Consider the following 9086-nt stretch of genomic DNA (forward strand, 5'->3'; position numbering starts at 1 on the left):
GATAGTCATTGAATGCTAACAAAATAGTTTTATCTTTGTTACACTGTGCAACTATTCAAATTTTACTATGCAGTAAAGTAGTAGTAGATACTATTTAGCTTAGAATATAGCCAAGAAAAGACCAGAAACATTCTTCAGCGTATTAGCCTCAGCTAGGTACCCACTCTGTTGTATCTTGGAACAACTCCGACCAACAGTTTTACAGGTTTAATTTGACCAATACAGTTATTTCACTCTCCAGAGAGATGCTTGCACAAAGATCTAAGCTCTAGCCTGAGACTCGTGAGGACAGAGTTGCATGCATGTAGGTTACATGTGTGCATATGACAGAGTGATAGAATGATAGAGACAGAGAGGGAGTTGTGAAAAAGAAAACTGAATGAGTGGGAAGTGGGAGTGAAAAAAATAGCTTGGTCTTTGGCTGGTATCATCTGAAGTGTTGATAAGCGATACTGAGGGAGGTGTGAATAGTGTTAACAGGGTGCCCTTGAGAGGCTAATTGCTTAAATAGAGAGTCTAGTCATTACAGAGACCTTCGGAGTGATTAGAGAGCACAGTAAAATGATAATATACAACAAGTGATTCTGCAAACCTTTTCCAATTTAACCTAAAATACGCCAAGACGCTGCTCAACAGCATTCATAAAAAAGAATTCCACATGAAATTCTGTTTAAATATGGGAATGTAAATGCCTATCCAGAATCAACTGCATTACAGGGGAAGCAGGCAAGGGACATTTATTTTGAAATTCAACTTTAATGCACGTGATTTTTTTTCACAGGTTTGATTTTGAATTCTTTGCGATGCTGCTTCTAAACCAGTTCTCTGCTCGTAAGGACCGGGAGCATTTTGTCGGTACTTGAAGAGAACAGTGAGTGAGATAAGCAGATCATAAAATATGGTTTTGGTGTTTATGGTGCATGCAGATTCTCCTCTCTGTGTGGGTGTTTGACCAAGGGCGCGCGTGAGCAATTTCACACACAAAGTGACAGCAGGGCAGCAAGGCCGCAGAGGAGAAAATGACACCATACAACATGAAACACATTACTCGTATTGACAACAACTACGCTTGTTACTGTATGGGCAATAAAACCTTTGCAAGTAAGAAGCCAATAAGGGTAATTTATCAAAACACCCATTAACCAAGCATAGACTTGCAGAAGAGCAATAATTCCAGTTTTGTCCATGGTCTCCCATTCACCACAGATACGCACAGCGACTGTTAGGCTAATAGCTAACTGCTATGAAAAAAAACGAAAGGTGCCAGTATATAGTCCAACTGTTTGACCACACATCTTAAAACTGAGCAAGTTCATGTGAACTTTGTCTTGCAGTCCCCACTCCCAAAACATATATTGTGACATTGCTGTTGTATGAATAATTTATTTGATTATTTAAACATAGAGAATAAATGTAGTTACAATCATCAGATATTGCTATTGCTGATGTCCAAAGCACAACTTCTGTTTCAAACTAAATTAGTAATCTTCTGGCTAGGTCAGTATACTCCCATGCATTATCCAGAATGTATGTTTAGTCTTAATGTTGGTAAAAAAAAGGATACATTGCTGTTCCTGTACCTCTTTAAAAAACATACAGCTATACTATTTACTCCTTCTGCCTATCCATGATTACTCCCTTCTAACCCACGGATGATTTCCATCCCTGTTGGTCCAATCATTACTTTTCAGACAGAGGTCATGCAGCTCAAGAAAAGGCATCTTCATTAGGGTTTGCTCAGAGAAGTTGGAGTGCTCACCTGGACTGTTTTGGCAGAGGAAGCCCAGATGGAATAGCCTTGTAATGCTACAGATCTTCTATTGATTGACTCGCTGTCAGAATCAATAAAGTTGGGTTTTTAAAATGCCTGGGCCATGACTGAGATGCTAAGATCTTGAATAAACAGGGAGATTTATCTGCCAAACAGCAGAGCAGATTTCTAAATAGTAAATCACAGCACTCAAAATACTTTAAAAGAGGAGTCCTTGCAGACTATACATTGAATTTTGAAGGTCTATACCTAACTACAATACAAGATTATGGTTTTATTACAGGTCCAGCTGATTGAATAATGTATTTAACATACGTCTTTTCCATAATAAGCAAGTAACTATGACTCACTGATCTCTCTTTTCCAACAGAAACAAGCAACATCTCTGCCTCTACATTACAGAAAACTGGTTAACATGACAACCGCCAACACTAGAGTACATAAACTGCTAAGAAAGCAAGGGTTAATTAACCCCAAACAGTCACTGTTCAGACTCAGTGCGGCATATGGCCTCATTCAGTTACCTGCAATGCCCCCACCATGCCCCAGAACTACTCACAACCAAGGTCCCCATGACAGGCAGTCACTGTATTCATTAATTATCAGCTCCATTTTTCACTGCAAATCTGTAAACAAGATGGGGAAATGGGGAGCTAGAGAGCGATTAGTGAGGTAAAGGAGGCTGAGGGAATGAGTGAGCAAGGAAAGCTTGCTGGAGACAACGGGGCGCGTGAATTAAAAAGAAGGGTAGGAAGGTGAATGAGGATACTACTGGACAGAAGGGACGGCCAAACAAGGTGGGCAAGGAAGGGAAAGTGATACGTTTTTGTTGCTGGGTTTGTATTTTTTTTCCAAGCAAGGGATGTTGCAGAGACATCCCAGTGCCTGTTCCCCTCCTAATTATTCCAATTATCATGGCACACTATGAAAACGTGATTAATAACACAGAGGATATTGTTGTGGCAATTAGCCATATGGTGGTGGGACTCTGCTCTGTCACGATTTTGCCATTAGCATCTACTTATGTTTGTTAGAGGCGTGCAGCCATGACAAGCTCAAGTTCTGCTCACCTTGCACTCCCCACCGAGAGGCAGACACTGTGAGAGGGGGGAGCTGGGTATTCCTGCCAGCTTCTCGCCTGAGTGAATTTTTTATGTGACATCCGGTCGGACTGGGGACAAAATGTCAACCGGCGTCTTGGATGGCCCATCAAACTCTGGTGCTCCTGGGAGAGGAGGGAGGAGGCACGAGACAAGATTTGTGCTTGTGTGTTATCAAACACAAACAAAATGTACTGATGCATATACGACTCTGCTTTGACTATACATTTCCCTCAAACAAACATGTGCACATGAACAGACAGACTGACACACAGGTCACAGTCGGTCAAATGAGTCGAGTTGACTCTGAGTCCGTCTCCACGGTAAGCAGTTTTTACGGCGAGAGACCCCTTGTTAAGACCTGTTGGTATTCTCCAGATGGCAATAAAAATGCATGAGGTCTGCTGGAACCGTGCAGAAGAGCTCAGCCACTTAAGTAGGAAAAACAAAACCTCAGAGAGAAAAAAAAACAGGTAGTGTGCATCTCCAAACTGATCCCCCAAGGACTGAAGAGAGAGCTTCAGATAAGTGCAGCGCCACTGCGGCTGTTGATGTGCACTTCCGAGAACTGAGGATGTGCATCTTTTTATCTATCTTATCAACTTAAGATGTGTCACAAGCTGCCGTTTGACTGTCAAGAGCAATGCTCTGTGGGTGTTTGAATATTATTTCAAAGAAACCAAAGTGATAATGATGGACAGGTTGCAGTGTTACAAACTTTGGAACAAAATGAATGATCTTTGCCTCTCGACTTAGCCACTGTTTGAAGAAAGTGGCACCCTTAACTGAAACAAAATGAGTGACAGAATGATTCCTGTACTTTATGAAATTCAGAGAAAAAGCTGACAGTAAGTTTTGGCTGGACAAAAATTGTAAAACCTATACACTATAAACTGGCTCCAGATTCCTTAAACCATAATAAAAGTTTTAATAGGACTGTGCTTGTGTATATATTTATTGGTACTGAAGACTGTCTACATATTTATTGACATAGTAAAACGGGAGTCCTGCTGGATAATTGTATTGCCACCCGTACAGCTACAGTACCTTAATTAAAAAGAATACTTAGTTTGCACTGTATAGATATTATACACACAAAAACTTTCCAATTTAAAGAGTTTAACCAACTTCTAATGTTCTCATAAGACAATGTTAGGCTGATATAATAAAACTATTACAATTAAAGCCCATACTAATAAACTGCTGAATCCTGCATAAAGAGCAGTACCACTGTATTTAACATATTCAAGCATTTCAAATGTCTATGCACCGTGCAACTGTATGTTAACAGTTATGTCCCCATAGTACAATGACAAGTGAAGAAAGTTTCAAAGGGGTTTACTTAAAAATACTAAGCACAGAAGCTGTACATTAACCAGAAGTTAGGCTAAGTAAACTGGAGTCATAATTGAACTTATGTGGCTCTTAAAGCTTTCTAAATTTTTCCTATACAAATGACACACAGAGACAACAGGACTTCACATACATTCAAAGCAGCAGAGAGCTCAAATGCAGTACACTATGTACCAGACTCTGGTCCTGAATCAGACACCTCTTACTGGTTTTGTTGAACTACACTACAATCTCCTAACCAATAAACAGAAAGTAAGGGAATGAGGAAGGAGTACGCGGCAGCAGCACGGACGGCCACATTATCCCAGGGCCTTAATATGGGCTGAGGAGTGCAGCTGAAGAGGAAGGATATGGGACTTTTCATAGCCATAATTAAAACAACCAAATAGATTCGGTAATTGAATGAAAAATCAGGATCTGAGCAACATCTGTGCCAGCCACATAAATCATTTCAATGAGAGGCTTGAAATGCCATAAAACCTGTGTGACTAGGAGTCAGACAGCCTGTCAAATGCATCTCAGGGCAGCACAGATGACAAGGTAACAGACATTAGGCCCCTCACTTCAATTCACTACAGTTCACTTAGCACATGACCAGAATGTGACCACACAGGCAGTCAGACATGAATGAGATCCCAAAATTAAAACCAATACTCCAATATTTTCTGTTTGTCTTCATCAACTCATTTTCGATTAATGCTGCTGTAAAACACAATTTAAAAGGACACACACAGACACAATAAAGGCCAGGACCTCATATACTAAATCCAAAGAGTACAAGATAGACAATCAGCTGTGAGGTGGATGAAATCAGTCAACGCAAACAGGGTCACATGCACCGCTTTTGCCAAAACCGCATCAAAAATAACTGAAAAGGTCACTGCATTGTCTGCATTATTTCCTGATTTGCAGGTGCAACAAAGCATCAGCGATCACAACATAAACCACAAACTGTCAAATGTGAGAGAAGAATGCAAGCACTTATTTTGGAAACATTTCCAACCAGCACAGTAAGCTATCACACTTATACTAATGTAGCTTCAAATCAACACAACTCAACGCAATGTGGCCATTAATATCATTTCTTATTGATCCAATCGATTTTCACAGGATTCAGCCAGCAACTGTTAACTAAACTTTAACCATTAAATGAACATGGTGCTCTGCCTTTAGCATCCTAATTAACTATTTTAATAATAACCCTGACAGTAGTGAAAATCAACTAAATGCAAGTAGTGTACTCAAGTACAGTACATACAATTTTGAGGCGCACTGTACACTGTACTTTTCATGAGCATTTCCATTTTCTGCTGCTTTATACTTCTACTGCAGAGCAATTCAGAACATTAGATGTGTAAATGTGGCAGCAACTCGGCTCAACTGCACCACACACCACACAGCCTCCAAATGGCTAAAAAGAACTAAAACTAATCTAAAAAGTTTCAAGTTAAAGAAAAAACAAACCTTAATCTTCATAAAGGCATGTAGGTGATATTGCAGGACATTACTTAGTGTTCCTAATATACTGAGTAACTTAGCTAAACAAACACACACACAAAGAAAGTTTACACAATTTAATGAAGTGGCCTGTTTTGTAAACATACCTCTCTGTCCAACAGCTGGTCCATGTACACAGCCGTCCGGTTTTCACCTCTTCCTGTCTTTTGCTGATTGACTTGTTACTGCAGAACTGGTGGCTCAAGATGTTTATTTCAGTGTTTCACAACTCAGCATCTTCTACTGTTTCCAATAGACGAAAGGAAGGATTTAGTCCGTAATGTTTTCTCGAAAAGCAAGATCAAACAGGTTTGCAAACTAGTACCGTTAGCTGCGCTAGCTAACCAGCTAGCTCTAATGACGTAGCCTAACGTTATTTCACAGGCGGACATGATAACTCTATGTCAATTCTGTCCTTATACATGTGCAATGTCCGCAGGCTGGTTAAGTGCGATTTTACACACTGCAAACGTTTTATTCACCAATCAGTTTTCCTTCAATAAACAAATAATGTTGTCATATCTTGAATTGCAGCTTAGGGGACATTTAGCAAAGATCCTGCACGTTTACTTCATCCGCGATATTTGTTAGCGAAGTCACCTGCGCCATTAATCCTCACTTCCGGTATGGTGACCCCAGAAAACAAGAGCATAACGTTTTAATACAACAAAATCCAAGTGCCCACAACAGAATAAGTTTTAAGAAAACACCATATATTGTTAAAAGATCAAAATTAGTGTGAGTCAGTTAATTTAATATTGTTCAGTCATACTTAACTTGTACTATTTATTATCGCCCATAATGTCACCAAAGATTTACACAGACTTATTAAATACTTTATTAAACAGTAACCAGTATTTAGATGTGCATGCTGTAGGGAGCTATGTCAGCTGTTAAAAACCCAGGGTTAACAGTGTTAAATGAAGTCTGATGGGATCAGACTGTAATACACACTGGCACAGTATTGATTTTTACACTCTTTGAATTAAGCTAGATGACAGTTTTGTTACTTTATCTATCAACCTTCTCTGTAATTTGTACAAATTAAATGAGGGGTGATGCAGTGAGATAGTAGGCCACTAACCCCAAATGAAATTAGTTTACTTGTGTAAAATGTTTGTGGCATATTGTCACGGTTTTTTATTTTTGTTTGTTTGTTTTTGTAGGGAAGGCATTCTGAGAGACAAACGTAACAGCATTGTACATCCTCCTGCAGGTCTACAGATCTTTCCAGAAACTATTCCAAAAACTATCTATTCCAAAAACCATACACACCTAATTTTTAAAAGAAAGCCTGCAAGAAGATCTCAAAAACCAAGCTACTATATGGGTCTCAAGATGACTTCAATAGTAGACCATAATGTGCTTTACTTTCATGCCAACAACCATTTGGTAGGAGTATTGTAGGTGTCAATTTTTTCAAATGGTGGATATCTCATTTTGGGATCACTCTCTCCCATCTGAGATTTGCAGCTGACTCAGACTTAAATCTGAGAACTGCTTCCCCACACTAATCTCATTTTCTTTATAAGAGTCTGGGATTTCATACATATCATTATTTTCATTCTGCTGTCCCACCTGACCACAAAGAAAGTTCCTAAACCACAGTTTCCTTGAGTTAAACAGTAAATGATCTTAAGTGGGAGAAAACCCGCTTAGCTTGGTGTTGTAGCAGTAGGTGGCTTTAAGACAGTCCCTTGATGTTGTAGAGACAATTTCACCTGAGACAAAGTGCAGCCTTCATTAATAAAAGATTCCTCACTGCCCAGAGCAACTTAAGGCTCATTTAAAAGTCAACTCAACAGGGACACTCAACTCAAAGGGAGATACAATGACTGCACAGGGAAACTGGGATTGAGATTCAGGGCCTGACAGCTATTCTAACAAAATGGTTTATTGTCATTTTGAGTTGATGAAAGTTGTGTTTGTCTCAAACTTTGCCCAGAGTTATAATTTTCCAAGCATATTACTGCAGATACTGTATCATGTAGAGATCAAGACCTCTGTCACACACCCTGATACACTTGAAAGGCATGTTCTCTGGGTAGACATGATCCCTCCTCTAATTATTCAATAATCTAATGACACAATTGGTCATGGTGAGCAACACCACGTGCTCACACCAGATGGTGGCTTTTGCAATGAAACCCCCTACACACCCTCTGTGCATCCACATTTCAGTTCAAGTCAGAGAGAGGCCTCGTCTGTGCTTTTCAACTTGTGAAGACAATTTGAGAGAATCATCTCCGAAACTCTGTGTTAATTTTGGAATTAAATCATTACCACCTTATTATTATGTGCCCACAGAACTGCAGAAATTATGTGTACAAATGTTTTTATTTTCTGAGGTCGTCTAGAGAGTCATTTGTTTTAGCCCTTGTGCTATCAATCACTTTGAAGCAGCAAGTGCACTTCATGTTTATCTGTAGATGTAAGGGCCCTTTTCAGGCATTGCATCATTCAGTGACTGTTCTAGCTGCAGCTTCGGGGGACTGTGATGACCTTGATCTGAGGCAGCATCCTCAGGGCTGCTCCGGGGCAGAGGGACAGTGTCAGGAAAGGTTTGTGCAAGATGTTGCTGCAGGAATGTGTGTGTGTGTGTGTGTGTGTGTGTGTGTGTGTGTGTGCGTGTTAGAGGAAAAGTACATATTAACAGCCAATACTCCATGGCTTTTACTTGCCCCTATCACCTCCTTGTGGGCCTGATTCATGATGTGTATTTAGTCATTTTTAAAGATGCATTTGGCACCTTTAGTGCCTGGAAATGGCAGAGCAATAAAACCCATGTATTCTTTAAAGTGATGTCAACTGGACACAACATATAATGTGTTAACTAGTCATCTATTCAGAAGCTATGTCCCAATTCCACAGTACTAATACTACTACACACTGTATACTGCCAACAAACATCAAACTGCAAATCTGTACTGCCACTCTTAGACTTCCCATATATGGCTTCCTAAAGATTGGTTTTATATTATTGATAAATTTTCCAAGATTTTTCTGGAGCTGTCTTACCACTAGTCACTATTTACTGTCATATTTTTGCAGCTGTGATCAGAGTAGCTCCTCTGGCTTGTTTGTTTGTTTGTTTTGGGCACTATTCACACATACAAACACCACATTCAAAAATTAGGCATTATTTGCATGCATAATGACTTTTTGAGTGCTCTTAATTTTGTCATCTTTACAGTGTGAACTTCCTGCCTACCCAAAACCGTTTTAGACCTGCTGTGTTGCAGTATATAGTGTAGGACACAACTAGTGACTGTAGGATACCCATAGGACAGAGGACCATACATCTCACTTTCTCTGGACAGAGGTTACATTCACTACTATACCCTTGATAGTTTTTCTTTTCCATA

At 39.7% G+C, this 9086-nt stretch overlaps 1 long non-coding RNA gene across 1 annotated transcript in view; it reads right to left on the reverse strand.

Moving 5' to 3' along the window:
• The window catches only part of LOC109965569 (uncharacterized), a 12987-nt gene extending 6663 nt beyond the window's left edge, over positions 1-6324 (reverse strand). Inside the window, exons 1-2 of the long non-coding RNA XR_002275663.1 lie at positions 5829-6324; positions 2842-2996 (exon numbers count right to left, since the gene is read on the reverse strand). This is a non-coding gene — a long non-coding RNA (uncharacterized LOC109965569). The remainder of the gene's footprint in view (positions 1-2841; positions 2997-5828) is intronic.
• Positions 6325-9086: the final 2762 nt, after the last annotated feature.

Source organism: Monopterus albus, unplaced genomic scaffold (genome assembly GCF_001952655.1).
Source record: "Monopterus albus unplaced genomic scaffold, M_albus_1.0 scaffold101.1, whole genome shotgun sequence".
Lineage (NCBI taxonomy): Eukaryota > Metazoa > Chordata > Actinopteri > Synbranchiformes > Synbranchidae > Monopterus > Monopterus albus.